The following is a 19,138-nucleotide window of genomic DNA, read 5'->3' on the forward strand; positions in this document are numbered from 1 at the left end:
CTCTTGATCCGTGTACACATTCAACATAAGCACAGTGAAGTGTTCTGGAATTCTCATCCAGTCGAATGCCTTGGCACAGTCAGTACAACACAAGTAAACATCATTCCGGTATTCGCTGCTTTCAGCCAAGATTCCTCTGACTCCAATCGGCAATGATCCCCCTTGTCCTTACTTCCTCTTCCGAATCTGATACTGCTGCAACTGTGTTGGCCTTCTCCAAAATTTTGTCTGCATCTGATATCAATGATAATGTTCTATAATTTGAGCATTCTGTTGGGCCACATTTCTTAGGAATGGACACAAATACGGATCTCTCCTCATCAGTTGGCCAAGGAGCTGTCTTCCAAATTTCCTGGCATAAAAGAGCGAGTGCTTCCAGTGTTTCATCAGCTTGTTGAAACATTTTAGTTGACATTTCATAAATTCCTGGATCCCTGTTTCTGGCTAATGCTTTCAGTGCAGCTTGATCTGTTTTTTTTTTTTGTTTTTTTTTTGGTTTTTTGTTTGTTTGTTTTTAATGCTTCCCACATCATTCAATATCTCAGTTTCTAATGACGTTCAAAGATCGCCACTTTCAGTATGGATTAAAACTCAATGTAAAGAAAACCAAACTCTTCAAAACTGGACCATGACAAATGGAAAAAATGTTGAAATTGTCAAGTATTTTGTCTTGCTTGGATCCACAATCAATACTCATGGAAACAGCAGTCATAGATCACAAGACAAGTTGTATTAAGCAAGCACAAGACCTCTTTTTATTGAAAAGCCAGGAGGACTAAGGTATGCCTGAGACAAGCCATGGTATTTTTAATTGCCTCATATGCATGGAAAGTTAGACACTGAATAAGTAAGACCAAAGAATTAATGCATTTGAACTGTAGTGCTGGAGTAGAATACTGACAGTGCCATGAACTACTAACAGGAAAAATCAATTTGTCTTGGAAGAAGTATGGCCAAAGGATTCCTTAGAGGCAAGGATGGTGAGACTTTGTCTTACCTACTTTAGAGAAGTACATCATGTTTGGTAAAGTAGAGGTCCATCAAAAGAAGGGCCCTCAAAGAGATGAATTGACACAGTGGCTGCAACAATGGTCTGGTTCAAGCATAGGAATGATTGAGGGTGGTGCAGGAGTGTTTTGTTCTGTTGTGCATAAAGTCATTATGGATCAGAACCAACTTGTTCACATCTAGCAACAACAAAGAAGAGGGGCAGTGGGCCAGATTAATATTAACAAAAAGAAGAGGAAATAAAAGCAATCTCAGTTTCAAACAGACAAGGGACCACAAGGAAAGTCTGAAAGGGACAGAGGTCCAGGTTTTAGAAACTATCAGCCCGAGACAGAGAAGCTGCCATCTGATCCCCTTCTCCCACCCCGTCATCTGGAAAGGGTTTACCTTAAAGCTCCGTCAAGGTCAACATCAAGAGTAAGCTTGATGAAAGTAGAGGATCTCTGGTCTCTAAAATACTGGAAACACAAGAGCTTACCATGTAAGATCTGCATGTGGTTAACTACATGCTTCTTTAGTAAGTAGTAACTAGGGTTTTTATAGTTATCTAAGGTTTTTATGAGCAGCCATCTAAGGTACAATTATTGGTCTCTAATGCAAAAGGGAAAAAAACTCATCGCCATGGAGTCAGTGCTGACTCAAAGAAACCCCCTGTTTACAGGAGTAGAAAGCTCATCTTTCTCCTGCAGAGTTACTGGTAGTTTCAAACTGCAGACCATGCAGATCACAGTCCAAAGCATAACTACTATACTACCAGGGCTCCAAAGGAAATAAGAGTGATGAAAATTGGAAGACACATAAAAACAATTAGTCCAAAGGACTAATAGACCATGCAAATATCTGTCTCCATGACCCCAAGGCCTGCATTGAAGTGAAAGTACTTGGCATTTGCTATTGTTTCATAATCCCACCAAATGACTAAGTGAAGGCATGCAAATAAAATGTAGACAATTATGACTCTGGGATTGAGCACCTTCGTCATTCCGCTGGGCATATAGTGAGCCATTTGAGGAACAGGAACAGCGTTCCACAGTCACCAGGAAAGAAAAGCAACAAGCGGAGTGTGTTTGAGATACCAGTGTGACGAGGCAGCAGCCTCCGTAAATTGGCCGCAGCGCCAAGACCATGAAATGGAATGGTGTACTTTGCAGCCTACAGAACAAGTACAGATGAGTGCCTTCGGACAGGAGGTTTGCAGAGTTGGATGGCCTCTGGGCATTTACTAAGCATAAAGGAGCTTGGGAACACTAACAGAGGAGGGCAGAGGCCAAGTGGTAGGGTGGCTGAGAAGCTGAGGGCCTTAAAGAGACATGGCTGCTGGCATGGATGAAAAAGATGTTGCTGAGGATGAAAGCATTATACCCATAATATTTTCTCATCTGAACTTATTGTGGTCTGTTACCTTCTCTAATAAACCCTCATAATTAGTATTGTGATAGTTAGGCTTTGTGTCAACCTGGCTTGGTTAAGGTTCTCAGTAGTTTGGCAGTAATCTCCCATGATGTGATCTCACACGATGTAATCAACTCCTCTAGGGAATCTAACATAACACTATCAACTCTGTGAGCAGCCAGCAGCTGTGGTGAATGCAGCGCCCTTGATTAAATCACGACCTTGATGCAACTGGACAGAAGACTACTTGGAAGTGTAGCCTGCTTCTTTTTAAGCAAACTCAGTGGGAAAGCTTCACTTCTGCTGGATCTGGGTCCTCCATCTGGTTTATTAACTTTGGATTCATTTGGCCTTATATTCACCAATCTGTGGTCTTTCTGCTTACTGCAGCTGCAAGAGTCAGGAAAAGCTTCCAGCTTGCCATCCAACCTATGGACTTGAACAGGACTGGACTTGCCCACTTCTACAACTCAGTGAGTCATTTCTTGGTATAAATCTTTCTCTACACATATACATAAAAAATTGCTTCTCAAGAGAACCTAGACTAACACAATTGTCTGTGAGTTCAGTGTGACCACTGCAGCAAATTTTTTAACCTGGCACATAAGAAGAGTACCATGGCAGAATAGCTGATGTCCCAAAAGTTAAAAGGTAAGGATCAAAAATGAAGGATAAAGGTAAGTCTGACCTCTGCCTCATAGGGATCTCCTCCTTGGGCAGATGCGAACTTAGAGTCTCCTTTTCCCTTGTACAAACAGAAGAGGTCAAACATGCCCCAGGCTATTTCCTCTAACAAGAACAGATTGGTACCTGGCAACCACTACCAAATGTTCTGAAAGGGATGACACCAGTAGATCCCAGATATAAAGGGGTGGGGGGAGGCACATATAACAGAACTCAAAGTCATAAGAGACCATGCTGACAGATCTGCTAGAGAAGGATGGAACTCTGGAGACTGTGGCCCTTTGCCATCCTACAGGTTTGGAATTGTGGCTCAATTTTCAGACAAACAGTAGGTCTACAGGGAAAACAATTACATTAGTGAGGTATTGACATTTTAGAGTAATTAACTACGTGAAGTTGAAAGGACAAGAAAAAATTCAGAAAGGTTAGGAAAGGAATGGAAACAGGAAACACAAAGAGGAAATGAATTAAGTGATGTTTCGTTGTAAAGATTGCAATAAATGTGATGAAACAAATGTATTCGTACCCTGCTCGCTGCACCAAAAAAATGTATATGAATTGTTGAATATAAAATTAACAATCTGCTTTGTTTTGAGGGAAAAATGAAAAAGTAGTTCCCAAGTGTAACTTAATTTTCCATGAAATCTTGGGATAGCCAGAAGATATAAAAACTAAAGCAAAAAAAAATGTTTGTTTTTTTAAAGGAATATTGGACATAATAGTTGTAACAGATGTAAAACTAAAATCAAAGCAAACTCACTACCATCAAGTCAATCTAGACTCATAGCAACACTGTATGGCAGGGTAGATCTGCCTCTAGGTTTCCAAAACTGTACATCCTTATGGAAAAATATTGCACATACTTACAAATTATTGCTACTGCATTAGGGTGGGTTTAAAAAATGAAATACTGTTATCTAATAAATGTTTGCTAAACTAAGTAACATAATAAACCAAAGCAAACAAACAGACCACCTTCAAGTTGATTCCAACCCATAGTGGTCCCATGTGTTAGAGCAGAAACATTCCAGAGGATTTTCTTTACTATCTTTACAGAAATAGATAGCCAGGCCTATCTTCAGTTGCACCACTGCATGAGTCTGAACAGCCAACTTTCTGTTTTGTAGCTGAGAAGCAAACTATTTGTGCCACCCAAGCACCTGAGTATCATCTAAATGTATTGGACCAATTAAGACTAGAAGAGTCATTGAGGGTTCATGAGGGAAGGAGGGGGAGGGTAAAAAATAAGGCGCCAATAGCAAGGGCTCAAGCAGAAAGAAAATGTCTTGAAAATTATGATGGCAACAAATGTGCTTGACACAATGGATGGATATATGGGTTGTGTTAAGAGCTGAATGAACCAATAAAATATTTTAAAAATCAAACAGGTAATATCATTGCACATCTAATAAATGACTGTAATTAAAAGAAAAAAACTAGAAGAGCCCCAAAGACTATCGTCTTGATACACCCTTAAACTTTGAATAATGAAAAAATTAAGGTCATCTTTCATTTAAATAACTTACTGGTTCACAAAATAAAGAATATCATCCATGAGTACTTTGCTTCTTTATAAAAGCATCTACATGTGGCTAAACTATCAGTATTTACACTGAAATAAAGATCAGAAGGTAAACGAGCTATCACATCTACCTCAGTACACAAAATCTCAGTGCTTCCTTATTGTACTCCAAGAAGTTCTTGTGGTTGGATTAATTTTGTCTTGGAACAAAGGGTCTACTTAAATTGAGAAATAATTCTGTACGGTAACTTACTAAAACATATCCTCAAAAGTGTGCCAATCACAAAGAATTCTTATATGCATCTTCCACACTCCCTCCATAACAGAGCAGATGTGGTCCTAAGAAGCTGAAGCTTATTTTTCTTATGTCGTGCTTTTAAAAAAAGGGGAGGTGGGGCGTTACATTTCTATTTCCAGAGATCTTCTAATAATAGAGAATGTTGACAGGGAGTTGTATGTGTAAATATTCCTTCTCTTTTGGTTTATAAATTTCATGAAGATAAAATTCTGTGTCTAGCTAATTAACAAGGAATCTATTTGCTTTGTAGAATCCTTGACATTGCATATTTATTTACAATGAAGAAAATGGTGCACACTAGAAACAGAAATTGAAATTTAGAACTATATTAGTTGAACAAGTTCCTCCTGGAAATGAAGATTTCATTTGTGAAATCTAAAATGCTCCTTCAAATGATAATTTATATGAAGATGAAACAGCATTGTGAAAATTAATATCCCTCCTCGGTATGGTTTGTGAACAAGAAAAAGCATATTGAGTGTTTTAGGAAAAAGGAATATATTTTTTCCATTATTTTGATTTAATAGTGACTTGAGATTACTATTTAATAGTCATCCAGTAACCCAGTTCCCTCATTATTCAAAATGCTCCAGTGTTGAATAACGGCTCACAAATTGACTATCACACACACAGCAGATATAAATGAACAGCCAGCAGAACTATACACTGCTACACTAATTCGGAATCTAGACCATAAGCTTGAGTAGATTCCTTACAATAATCATCACTAGCACCAGGAGTGGTCTAACACTTTACGTACATATTAAACTTATACACACATGCATACACACTAACTTAATTTACCCAACAATTCTGTGAAATGAGTATTGTTATCCTCAATTATCAAAATACATAGATTTTGCACAGAAAAATTAACTCCCTAAGATCACCTCACCAATGGGTAGCAGATCTAGATTAAAATATAAGAAGTCAGCCCTACATAAACCCTTCCTTCATCACTTCTCGGCCTTTTGGCTAAGATCAAGTGTAAACCCTTCCTTCAGAAAAATACCTTTTCAAGGGTCCTACAAGGCTATCTTCCTTGGCTCTCTCATTTATTCCATCTCAGAATTCTGAATTTATATCACTGCCCATCCTGATCCACATTCTCTCCAAGTTAAGTTCTACTCATTTAAACACCAGATATAAATTGACTTCACTCAAATTTTATTTCTGATCCAAACTTCTTCCCAGAAAACAAGAATATCCAACTAACTATATCTGGAGCCTCTCTCTGGATATATCCACATTGCCCAGCCTCCTCTAGAGGCACCATGTACACTATATCCAAACTAGAAGTCAGTCCTATGAGCTTTAGGTATGAATCATATCCTAAATCTGACCTCTTCCCTTTACACTGCCTAGATCCAACACTACTACAATTAAAAGTTTTGTCTCTCTAACACCCTTGGGTATTTTTTCAAGTTATAGTTGCCAGGACTGTAACTTCTGCTTGGAACACTATTCCCCAAGGCTAGGCTAAATAATAAGAGTTTCATTCAGATGGAAACCCAAATATTACCTTCTCACGACTGTCCTCTTTAGAGTGCCTCTTCACTTAAAAGGACTAAAGGAAACATGTGCATTTGCCGGCGCTTTCTTGTTCCTATGCGGTCCACAGGACCTCGATGACAATAGCAGCTTTCTCTACAAAACCCCTTTATGATGCTTTCCAGCTTTGGGGGTAATGCCCACTTAAGAAACACATTTTACAGTCCTCTCCCTTCCCAGTCTCTGGCTGCTTGAGCATCCTCCGCCTTCATGAACTCTGGGAAAGTATAGTGCCTAGGACAGAAATTCATGAAAAACTAGCCAAAATGTACAAGGCCACACCAGATGTCATTTTTGTATTTGGATTTAGAACCTATTTTGGTGGTGGCAAGACTACTGGCTTCTGCGTGATTTTCAGTGTTTTGGGTTATGCAAAGAAATAAGGACCTAAACACAACCCTGCAACACAGCCTGTGTGAGCAGACAAAGACCTCCAGGAAACAACGCAAGGACAGATGAAGACAGTCAGGGTGACTGCACAGGTCAACATCAGTGATGGCAAAAAGGAGTAACAAAGATTCTACAGTGACTTGATCTGCACTGATTACGGGAGTTCTTACCAGAGAATTAATAAGCTATAAAATTTTCAACTGCGAGAAGTTGGAAACAACCCAAATTTCCATCAACATGAGTGGATTAAAAACTGTTATATATACATACAATGGAGTACTACGCATCGCTAAAAAGCAGTGATGAACGCATGAAGCACATCGCTGCATGGTTAGAAGTGGAGGAAATCATGCTCAGCGAAGTAAGCCAAGCACAAAAGGGCAAGTACAACGTGAGTCCGCTGAGGTAAGCTTTAAAAAAAAATACAAAAGGGGCATAGGGAAAAAGCTACTGTATACGAACATTCCTGGAGTGAGGACCAGGCAGTATGGCACGGGCCAGACCAAATCCAGGGACACATATGGTAGCCAACTAAAATGGAGGGGGTGAAGGAAAAATAAATAAATAAAAAGAAGGGTCTCATATTGAACTCAAGTTGGAAGAGGTGAGTCCGGTCTCAAAATGGAGGTAAAACCGCCTCCCCATCGCCCCCAGCCCAACTCCAGCTATCGCTGCCACAGGGAGGAGGGTCATGATCCAAAGGAACCTGAACAGTTGCAAAAACTTTTTGGTGGTCTGAGCCTTGAAACTACAGATGAAGGTTTAAGAGGGCATTTTGAGAAATGGGGCACACTCACAGACTGTGTGGTGATTAGAGACCCCCAAACAAACATCCCAGGGGCTCTGGTTTTGTGACTTCCTCCTGTGTGGAAGAGGTGGACACAGCAATGTGTGCACGAGGTTGGTGGGCATGAAGTGGAACCAAAGAGAGCTGTGTCCAGAGGATTCCATGAAGCCTGGTGCCCATTGAAAAGTGAAGGAAATTTTTGTTGGTGGCATAAAAGAAGCCACAGAAGAATATAACTTGAGAGACTACTTTGAAAAGTATGACAAGATTGAAACCATAGAAGTCATGGAGGACAGGCAGAGTGGGAAAAAAGAGAGGATTTGCCTTTGTAACTTTTGATGATCATGATACAGTTGATAAAATTGTTGTTCAGAAAAACCACTCTATGAATGGGCATAATTGTGAAGGAAAAAGGCTCTTTCAAAATAAGAGCTGCAGTCTGCTGGATCACACAGAGGTCGTGGAGGTGGCTCTGGCAACTTCATGGGTCGTGGAGGAAACTTTGGAGGTGGTGGAGGGAACATTGGCCGTGGTGGGAACGTTGGTGGAAGAGGAGGCTATGGTGGTGGAGGTGGTGGCAGCAGAGGGAGTTATGGAGGAGGTGATGGTGGTATAATGGATTGGGAGGTGATGGTGGCAACTATGGCGGAGGTCCCGGTTTTAGTAGTAGAGGGGGCCATGGTGGTGGAGGACCAGGATATGGAAAGCAAGGTGGAGGATATGATGGTTACAATGAGGGAGGAATTTTGGCGGTGGGAACTATGGTGGTGGGTACTATAATGATTTTGGAAATTACAGTGGGCAACAGCAATCAAATTATGGACTCATAAAAGGGGGGGTAGTTTTGGTGAAGAAGCTCTGGCAGTCCTTGTGGTGGTGGTTATGGATCTGGGGGTGGAAGTGGTAGATATGGCAGCAGAAGGTTCTAACAATTCAGAAGAAAAGGGGTTCAGTTCTTAGCAGGAGAGAGAGCGGGAGTTGTCAGGAAAGCTGCAGGTTACTCTGAGACAGTCATCCCAAATGCGTTAGAGGAACTGTAAAAATCTGCCACAGAGGAGCGATGATCCACAGTCAGAAAGTGACTGCAGCTTAAACAGGAAGCCCTTCTTGTTTAGGACTGTCATCGCCACAGTCTGCCAAAGTGCAGGGGTGTCGATTAGATGTACATTGCTGATGTCTTTTATCTGTGGTAGCTTTGTCTTTTCATTACACCAGGTATCTTGCTCTGTAAATTGTGGTAGTGGTACCAGGAATAAAAAATTAAGGAACGCCCATTTCCAAACCATGATATGAATGGGCACTGACACGTAGAGAGAATAGATATTTGTATGTTTGCAATGTGTATTTTAGATAACAACTAGAATTGGGTATTTCAATTAGTATATTTGTGAATTTAATTGCATTAAGATTTACCTTCAATGAAAAATATCTCAAAATTCAAAAATAAATAAATAAAAAGGAAATGGGTAGCGGGGGCACAGGGCACTAACCCACCCAAGGGGAGGGTATTGTTTTTATCTCCACAGGGAAAGAGGGACCAGACTTCAACCCAGTGCTCCAGGATGTGAATGCCACATGCCGGCATGGAGTAGGGAACCAGTGGAGAGGTCTGAGGGGCCAGCCCCAATCACAACTACGTGGACACCTGCCCCTCCCCTCAGAAGAATTTATTTCAGAGGACAGCACTGAACCTGCAGCTCCAGGAGAGGGGCATGTCTGATCAGAGCACATGGGAACAAATGAAGGGGGAGGAAGAGAGAGTGGAGCACATCCTGGCCCACCAAGCCTTGAGGACGATATTCCCGCTCAGAGCAGCCAATCTACAGAGAAGACATATGGCCGGCCCCACTAAGAGACACGACATCCTTCACTGACCCATAGCCCCACAGGGGACACTATAGGAGATACAGTGTGGGAGTTCTGCCCGATCTGATCCCACCACTCCCAGGCAAAACACTAAGGGTGTGGAACAGAACAGCAAGGGGAACAAAGCAACGAAGTCCCCAGGGAATACCAAAAATACACTTTGGGGCCAGGGCTCAGCACTCCATCAGACTTGACCAGGAAACAATCCTAAAAAGCAACAAACAGTCCTTGGAACTAACTACAAGCTTTTCTTTCTTGTAGATGTGTTTTCTTTTTTTGTCATTGACTTGTTGTTTTGTTTTCTTTTGTTGCTTGGTTTTGCTCTGTCTTGTTTTTGTGCATGTTGTTATCTCTGCAGGTCTGTCTAAATAAGATAGGCTGGATGAACAATCTGGAGGAGAAAACAACGGACCGACAGTACCAGAGGGTCATGGGAGGGAGAGAGGGGGAAAGGTAGTGGTATTAACAAACCTAGGGACAAGGGAACAACAGGTGATCCAAATAGGTGGTGAGGAGGGTGTAGGAAGACTGGTAGGGCATGACCAAGGGTAATGTGACTGAGAGGAATTACTGAAACTCAAATGATGGCTGAGCATGATAGTGGGACAAGACGAAAGTAAAAGGAAATAGAGGAAAGACCTGGGAGGCAAAGGGCATTTTTAGAGCTTTAAATAAAGGCATGTATATATGTAAATAAATGTATATATGAGGATGTGAAAATAGATCTGCATGCATATATATATGTGTGTGTGTGTGTGTGTGTGTGTGTGTGTGTTTAGTATTAAGGCAGCAGATGGACATTGGGCCTTCATTCAAGTAACTCCCTCAATGCAAGAATACTTTTTTCTATTAAACTGGCATTTCATGATGCTCACCTCTCCAATACGATCACTGAAGACAAATGGGTGCATAAGCAAATGTGGCGAAGAAAGTTGATGGTGGCCGGCAATCCAAAGATATAGATAGTGTCTGGGGTCTTAAAGGCTTGAAGGTAAACAAGCAGCCATCTAGCTCAGAAGCAACAAAGCCCACATGGAAGAAGCACACAAGCCTGTGCAATCACGAGGTGTTGAAGGGATCAGGTATCAGGCATCATCAGAACGAAAAATCATATCATTGTGAATGAGGGGGAGTGCAGAGTGGTGACCCAAGAAACATCTGTGGGCAACTGGATATCCCTTTACAGAAGGGTCTCGGGGAGGAGTCGAGCCAGTCAGGGTTCAGTGTAGCAACAATGAAATACAACTTTCCTCTAGTTCCTAAATGCTTCCCCTCCTATCCCCCACCCTCATGATCCCAAGTCTACCGTACAAATCTGGCTAGACCAGATGATATACACTGGTACAAATAAGAACTGGAAACATAGGGAATCCAGGGCAGATGATCCCTTCAGGATCAGTGCCAAGAGAGGCGATACCAGGAAGGTGTGTGTGTGGGGGGGGGTGTTGTGGGAGTAGAAAGGGGGAACCAATTACAAGGATCTACATATAACCTCCTCCCTGGGAGACAGACAATAGAAAAGTGGGTAAGATATGACAAAAAATCATTTATAAATTATTAAGGGTTCATGAGGGAGTGGGGAATGGGGAGGGAGGTGGAAAAATGAACTGATGTCAGGGGCTTAAGCGGAGAGCAAATGTTTTGAGAAAGATGAGAGCAATGAATGTACAAATGTGCTTGACACAATTGATGTATGTATGGATTACGATAAGAGTTATATAAGCCCCTAGAAAAATGATTACTTGATTAATAAGCAAACAAATAAATAAAGCGGGGGGTGGGAGGGAATAAATACACCAAGCAATATTTCTTGTCTGTTCAGGAAAAAAAATTCTTTTTTCTGTGTGTCTGGTTGTTTGAAGCATATTTGAAATTGGAATTCTGATGCTTTTACAGATTTACATCAGCATTCAAGTTCACATGTTGGCTGCCACAGGAAGCATTTAGAAAAACTCTGTATGCACGTGTTTGTCCTTCCTTGTAGTATACTGCAGATATAGCATGTCATCATCAGAGTGTGCTCATACTAATAGAGTGCTACTGTATTCCTGAGACATTGAGATCTGAACTCCTCTTGCCTTATTAAAAAAATTTACTTGCTGATTGAAATTGAAATTTAATTAAAAAAGAAATAGAAACACACTTTACATCAATGGTCTGGTACAGGGGTCGACAAACTCTTAAGACTGAAGACTTAATCCTGTCCCTCACAACAATGTAAATCTTATTCAAGAGCCAAAAATATATTTTTACAAATGAATAAAATCACCATTATCTGAAAATAAAACTGATACTTCTATTTTCATTTTCCGTTTTAATTCAGAGTCGTATGTAAATACTGAACAAGATGCTTATGGCTCTCAAGCCAGTGAGCTGACCCCTGATCTAGTATATACAAGGGTGCTTCAATAACTCAAAAGATAACACCAAGATAAGTTCCATGAACTTTTTGAACTCCTCTTGTACATACTAAATTAAAACAGTAGTTCTATGAAACATTATGTGACCTTTCTACATGAGAAATGTTACATTTTTCTTTTCTTTCTTTTTCCCCCAGGAAATGACTTCACAACCAACCAGTGACCCATTTCATGTGTACGTTTTGGTTTTCTGGGTAACTTCAAATGAATCACCTTTACCTCCTTAAGTCTCACAACTTCTGTGAATTAAATACCTGCCTTAACCATTCAGAATAGCTGGATTGATGGGGATGTAGTTCATCATGGTGTTACGACAGGGGAAATCGCTGCAGCCTTCTCTTCCCCTTGGCCACCACATCCAGTCACCAGCAGTTCATCAGTCCCACCTCTAAACCTAACTCAGATCTGCCCTTTCTCTCTGTCCTCACTGTTTCAACTCAGCCAATTCTTCTATTATTTCAACAGCCTGCCTGACTCAATTCTTGTCCTTGTATAGGTCATCCAGTCTTAAGTGACCTTAAAAAAATTTTTATTAAAAACATTCAAGCCTACAAAAAATTGCCATGTTACCAAAGATCAAAGTCCATATGGCCTTAACAATGACCACTTCTGTGTACTATTTTTTCTGTACCATACAAGGATTCAAAAAGTCCCTGAAAAAATATAACTAAAAGATAGTCATTAACCCACAAACTCTCAGACCCCCCTTGTATATTGCAATTGACCATGATTCTTGACCCCTCTAAAGGACAAATTCCCTTCATAACCACAATGGGTTATTAAGTTCAAGAAAGTTAATGCTGGTACAACATATTATTTACATAGCCCTGGTGGTGCAATGGTTAAGTATCTGGCTCCTAACAGAAAGGTCCATGGTTGGAACCCACTAGCAGCTACAAAAGGAATAAAAAATCTGCTCCCATAGATTCTAAACATTCGGTGTCACAGAGTCGATCACAACTCTGAGCAACCCCACCGCACTGGATTCAACTAGCCCTGTGGATTTCTGAGACTGCAACTCTTTGCAGGAGTAGAAAGACTCATTTTCCTCCCCGGGAGCAGCTAGCTGGTGGGTTCAACCTGCTGAGTGCCTGCAGGCGGGGCAGGGGTTGGGGAGCAGCAGACTGTAACCACTACACCACCAGGGCTCTTCCGGGAAAGTCCCCTGACGTGGTCTAGGAAAGCCTGTGATGTAGTTCTACTCTGTCCTAGAGAGTCGCTATGGGTTAGAACTGTGATGGATGACACAAGAGAACAAGGGCAACAATTGGATTATTTCGTGTTTGGCCAACAAATTCTGCCAACTTGTCCCAGTATGATCCTTTATCTGATCCATAGCGACCCCATATGTTTCAGAGTGAACTTGTCCCAGAGGGTTTCAATACTATGATCTTTCAGAAGTGGAGAGCCAGCCCTTTCTTCAGAGACACAGCTGTGGGTAGACTTGAATTGCCAGTTTAGCACATTAACAATTTGCATGACCCAGTCACTTCACAGTCCTTTTATTGCAACTTTATTTTCCGTCCTAATCCAAGAGCACATGTGTCGCTTAGTTGTCATATTCTCAAAGATTTTAAGAACACAAGTCAGATCATGTTGCTCCCCAATTTTAAATGCTCCACTACTTGGAGACTTTCAAAAAAGAGGAGAAACGTCAGCAAGGAAGTGAAGGGTGGGACATGCCTGCCTGAGAGTGTTTCCTCTGCTAATTGCCATTAATGTAGTTTTCTTCTAGGTCTGCTAGCTCCGCCCTTGGCTCCACTTGTAGAGTGTGTGTTGACAGCTCCAGATCAGGAGGCAAGTCTAATTGCTGGTGTAATGGACAGCAGAGGGTCCAAAGCATGGGGTTACTTGGCAAACACGCTGGTGCCCGGAGCAAGCAGATATGGAATAGCAGGAAGAGAGTAAGAATCCCTTATGATGGCTACACAAGAAGGACTTGACCTGCAGGAGAAAGAAGAGGCTTCAGTGCTCAGAGAAAAAGTCTACAAAGTAGGGTACGAAATGAGTAAGGCAACTCTAACTCTTGTTTCTCCAGCCTCTCCAAGAAACTCAAAGGCCAATCTTCTGTCACTCTCTACATTTAAAACAATTCATTTTTCAAATATCACAGAACAAAAAGACTAGTTTTTACCTGACTCCATTTCTTTCCATCTGCACATGTCTACAGATTATCTCATTAAGATTAAGCTGGCTTTCTTACACACTTATACCTTTATTTATTTACTTCAGCGTTTCTCTATAATCACTACATACACCACAAAGTTATGGACACATACAATTTCTTCTTTTAACTAAATTCTACCCTCAGAAATTGATAGATCATAATCACTTATTGTATTGTTCTAAGTAATTATGCTGTTTAATTTCTTAAAAGAAAAATTACAATAAAAACTAACCAGCAATTTATGCTTAAACATGCAAAATGAAAAGACTTCCAAATAGATTTGGAATTAGCATCTGTTTAGAAAAGTCACTAAAACAAACAAAAGAAACAAACACATTGTCATCAAGTCAATTACAACTCAAAGAACCCTATAGCACAGGATAGAACTGCTCCTGTGGGCTTCTGAGAATAACTTTTTACAAGAATAGAAAGTCATAGGGATCTTCACCCTCTCACATGTTACTTGTATTTTCATCTTGTTATTAATGTGGTCTTATCCTTACCACCTTAGTGTGATTTGTTTTTCATTGTCTTCTGTTGGGTTTCCCAACAGTGATGCACAGGAGGATTGGCGGTGTAATGATAATAACTGATACAAGGTGCTGCAGGGGCTGGTGATGGGGAGGGAGAGGGGATTCAGGAGTCAATAAAGAAGGTGGGAGTATGGAGGGAGCACTAAAACTGATTGTAACTGCACAACTCATTTCTTTTTTAAATTTTAATAAATCATTTTATTGGGGGCTTGTACAATTCTTATCACAATCCATACATATATCCATTGTGTCAAGCACATTTGCCATTATCCTTTTCAAAATATTTTCTTTCTACTTGAGCCCTTGATATCAGCTCATTTTTCCCCTTCTTTACCCCGCTCCCTCCCTAATGAACCTTGATAATTTATAGATTATTTTTTCATGTCTTACATTGACCAATGTCTCCCTATACCCACTTTTCTGTTGCCCATCCCCTTGGGAGGGGGCTATAGGTAGATCACTGTGATCACTTCCTTCTTTCTACCCCACCTTCTCCTTACCCTCCTAGTATAGCTACTCTCAGGCGTTTACCTGTCCTGGATCTCCTGTGTTTCCAGTTCTTATCTGTACCCATGTACATGCTCTGATCTACCCAGATTTGTAAGGTAGAATTGGGTTCATGATAGTGGGCAGGGGCATGGGGTTGGGTGGAGGGCATTACAGAACTAGAGGAAAGTTTATGTTTCATCAGTGCTATTCTGCGCCCTGACTGGCTCATCTCCTCCTACAAATGTGCTTTGGGTCTTCACTCCACATTCCACCTATTTCAAACAATGAAATTTCAAACAATGAAATGATTTTTTGTTCTAGGTCTTTGATGCCTGATACCTGATCCTATCGACGCCTCATGATCACACAGGCTGATATGCTTCTTCCAGGTGGGCTTTGTTGCTTCTCAGCTAGATGGCCGTAGTTTGAGGACACCTGCTTTATTAGGACTTCAGACACTGTATCTTTTGATAGCCGTGCACCAGGAGCTTTCTCATTTTAAAGGTGATTTAACCATAGCGGGGAATGCTCTAAGATATATGTGGTGCTGATTGTACAATTCCTCTGGATTTGATTGGATGACTGAATTATTCAATTGTGTGCCAATAAAATATTGGAAAAAATAAATTTTTAAAAAAGAGTAGAAAGTCTCAGCATTCTCACAAGGAACTGCTGGTAGTTTCAAATTGCTGACCTTAGAAACCCAATGCATAAACACTATGTCACCAGAGCTCCTGGCCATCATTAAATAGTGACCCCATTGCTGAATAAAACCCTGAGTAACCTGGGAAGGCACTCAGCTATTAAAATACAACCCAAGGTCTTGAATTCCAATCATCTGCCCATTACTTTTGATTCAGGTTTCAAGTTTGAACTCTCCACAGGTTTCCTCTGACACAGGACCAGAAAACATGTGACCCCATCTATCATCCTAACACCTTTCCCAGAAACCTCTAAATGTGGCAAAACAAAACAAAAAAAAACCCACTGTCCAACTGCTCCTGAGTGATAAGATCACAAACAGAAAATTATTTTAATTTTTTTAAGCTTGCATTTATTCAACATAGGTGCAGAAACAGATACGTCTCTCTTGAAAGAATCTTTTCTATCAAGGTGGATGATAGAGTTTAATATTAAACAAATAAATATTAAAAAGAAATTAATAAAAATAGTAATGTTTAAAACAAATTATAGACTATTAATAAGGAAGTCTTTAAAGCGTGATATATAAAAAAAGAAAATATTTATGATCATTTGGGGGGATTCCATTACCTTTCGATTAAATTTTTCACAAATGTTAAAGTACCACAATAATTTAGAAAGCAGACTACATAGCTGCAGATACCTTACAACAACAGTCAAAAAGGACACTTGGAAAGGAAGGGAGGAAGCAAACTGCCGTGCTAGCTGGGGAGTAAGGTGACGGCCAGTGCACCAATCTTCCAAGTGTCCCGTTCATGCTGTCATCGTCCTTTCACGCTCACAAGACAAGAACAGAGTAGTCATAGGAGCAGAAACCCTACGCAAGAACTTGAGGGTTTTTAGTTTTCTCTTGAACTTGATCCCAAAACCATAGCTCAGCACCAAGGCTAACCTTCATTGCTCATCGACGCAGGAGCAGGGGCAAGAGCACATGAGCACCAGAGTCTGGGGGCTCGACTCCGCACTAATTCACTCTGTGACCTTTGATGAGTACCGCCCCTCCCTGGGAGACGACTTTATCACCTCTAAGATGAAGTTAATGTAAGACCTGCCTCATAACGCTGCTATCAGGATAAAATGGAAAACATACGCAAAGGGTCAATCTAGTGCTAGCACAAACCGTATGCTTAATAAATAGTGGCAGATATTGGGATCACAGCTAGCATATAAACACAAATGAAAAAGTGGGCTCAGAATCAAAAATGACCAAACTAAAGAAATTGGATGGCTCTTCATTAATCACTATGAAGTGATTTTCTCTGACAATAAGCAAATGAAGGAAGTGCCACAGTAATTTTCTCTGAAATCACCTAGCTTGAACCCTTAGTAAAACCAGAAAAGCTCATCCAAGAAAAATCCCCCTAAAGGGGAAATGAGTCACACAATTTCAACAATTTATTAAAAAACAATTAAGAAACCTTTTATTAAGAAACAATCTGAGCAGCTTCCAGAAATCTGAGGGGGGTAAATCCATACAAAAATATATAATTTAAAACAAAACACCAAAAAAACTAAACAGACAGAACTTGCCAGCAAATGATACCATTAAAGCATGCTTTTCAGTTCCAGAGTATTTGTGAAAATGAAACTGAGATAACACAAACCTATTGCCATATGTTCTCGAGGATAAGCCAACCCAAATATCAGCCAAGGCACCTAATTTTACCACAAAATGACATTAAAAATGTGCTGAGAAACTCAGCTTATACACGAGTGTAAATGGTAGTTTATCATCTTCAAAATAGATTCTGCCATATAAAGCTTTTGAATGATCAACCATCAAAATGCTGTATTTCCACAACTTAAAACATTAAAAAATTCTCAATATTTAGCCATTCACTAAACTATCACTTCAGTCATTTCATTACCTAAGCAAAAAGAAGAAATATTTCTGGCTAGTGACTCCCATCAGAGGAGCAAGTAGTGTAAAAAAGAGGAAGGTTTTCAGTGTTGTTTGTTGAATACCTGGATGCAACTAGCCACCCTTTAAGATGGTCTTCTGTGAACTTCCAAACCCAAACCAAGCTACATGAAGCAGCTGATCGCTGACCAACTGGTCTACAGAATTCAATTAACAACAAAAGGTTACCTAATGCAGTAAGATAATCAGCACACATTTCCCCACTTCACGAAGTCTAACCATCTGCAAGGCGACAGGACCAAATGCCTATAAAGCAACTAGCAACATGAGCACACAGACATGTCCTCGTGTCCCTCAGGTCAACGAAGTTTCTCTCTTAGCAACAGCTTTAAAAAAACCTGAACTTTTAGAAAATCTCCAGATACCATAAACCAACAACTTGTTAGTAAGCTATTTTGAGTCTCACTGAAATTTCCAGGCCAGATGGGTAATGTGCTTTATTCAATCGAATCTTGTCCTGGGATAACAAAATGAGCAACAATGATGATCTGGATCTCTTCATTGTTCAAGAGGCCAAATGACGTAGTGCCACGTTCCAAATAGAAAGGACTATGTGGCCAGGAGGAAGAAAAAGGAACACAAAACAAAGTGCCAAAAACCTAACTATAGGAGCAACTTGGAAAGAAAGAAACCAAAATTGGGGTGGCATATCTGACATCTACACTATGTCAGGCCATCATTCAACTAGGCATCTATTTGCTATTATTAGGTTGCAGTGAATCATCAATTTGACAGCAGTGCGCTTGGAAGGTATGACTATAATAATTCAATATAGATTTAAATGTACATATTACACCTTATGCACAGAATTCAAGCTAGAAGCTCCCCTTCCCCTTACAACATATTGCACGTACGCAGATTACCTGATACAGTATTTCCCAAAGTACGGAATTCTATCTCTAGTGGTATTCAAAACTCCAAACAACTCACTGCTGTCAAGTCAATGCCAACTTGCCGTGATCCTGCAGAACAGAGCACAACTGCTCCTAAGAGGGTCCGAGACTGTAACTCTTTACGGGAGTAGAAAAACCCAATCTTTCTTCTGAGAATTGGCTGGTTGTTTCAAATTGCCAGCTTGGTGAGTCCAGCCCAAAGCATAGTAACCAATGTGCCACCAGAGCATCTCCCCCCACAAAAAGCGATATTCAAGATACGTTAAAATAATGCTTGTTTATATCTCCACAGGGAAAGAGGGACCAGACCTCAACCCAGTCCCCAAAGGTGTGAATGCAACATTCTGGGAAGGCGTAGGGAGCCAGTGGAGAGATCTGGGGGGCTGGCCCCAATACCAAATACTAAGTGGACGCCTGCCCCTTCCCCCAGAAGAATTTATTTCAAAGGACAGCATTGAATGTGCAGCTCCGGAAGAGGGACATATCTGATCTGAGCACATGGGAGCAAATGAAGG

At 40.7% G+C, this 19,138-nt stretch overlaps 1 protein-coding gene and 1 pseudogene across 5 annotated transcripts in view; one reads left to right on the forward strand and one right to left on the reverse strand.

Moving 5' to 3' along the window:
• The window catches only part of KAT6B (lysine acetyltransferase 6B), a 273,044-nt gene that overhangs the window by 197,124 nt on the left and 56,782 nt on the right, over positions 1-19,138 (reverse strand). The gene's annotated exons all lie outside the window — the stretch shown is intronic.
• LOC142429372 (heterogeneous nuclear ribonucleoprotein A3 pseudogene) lies at positions 7,467-8,561 on the forward strand (annotated as a pseudogene).

Source organism: Tenrec ecaudatus, chromosome 16 (genome assembly GCF_050624435.1).
Source record: "Tenrec ecaudatus isolate mTenEca1 chromosome 16, mTenEca1.hap1, whole genome shotgun sequence".
NCBI classification, from domain to species: Eukaryota; Metazoa; Chordata; class Mammalia; order Afrosoricida; family Tenrecidae; genus Tenrec; species Tenrec ecaudatus.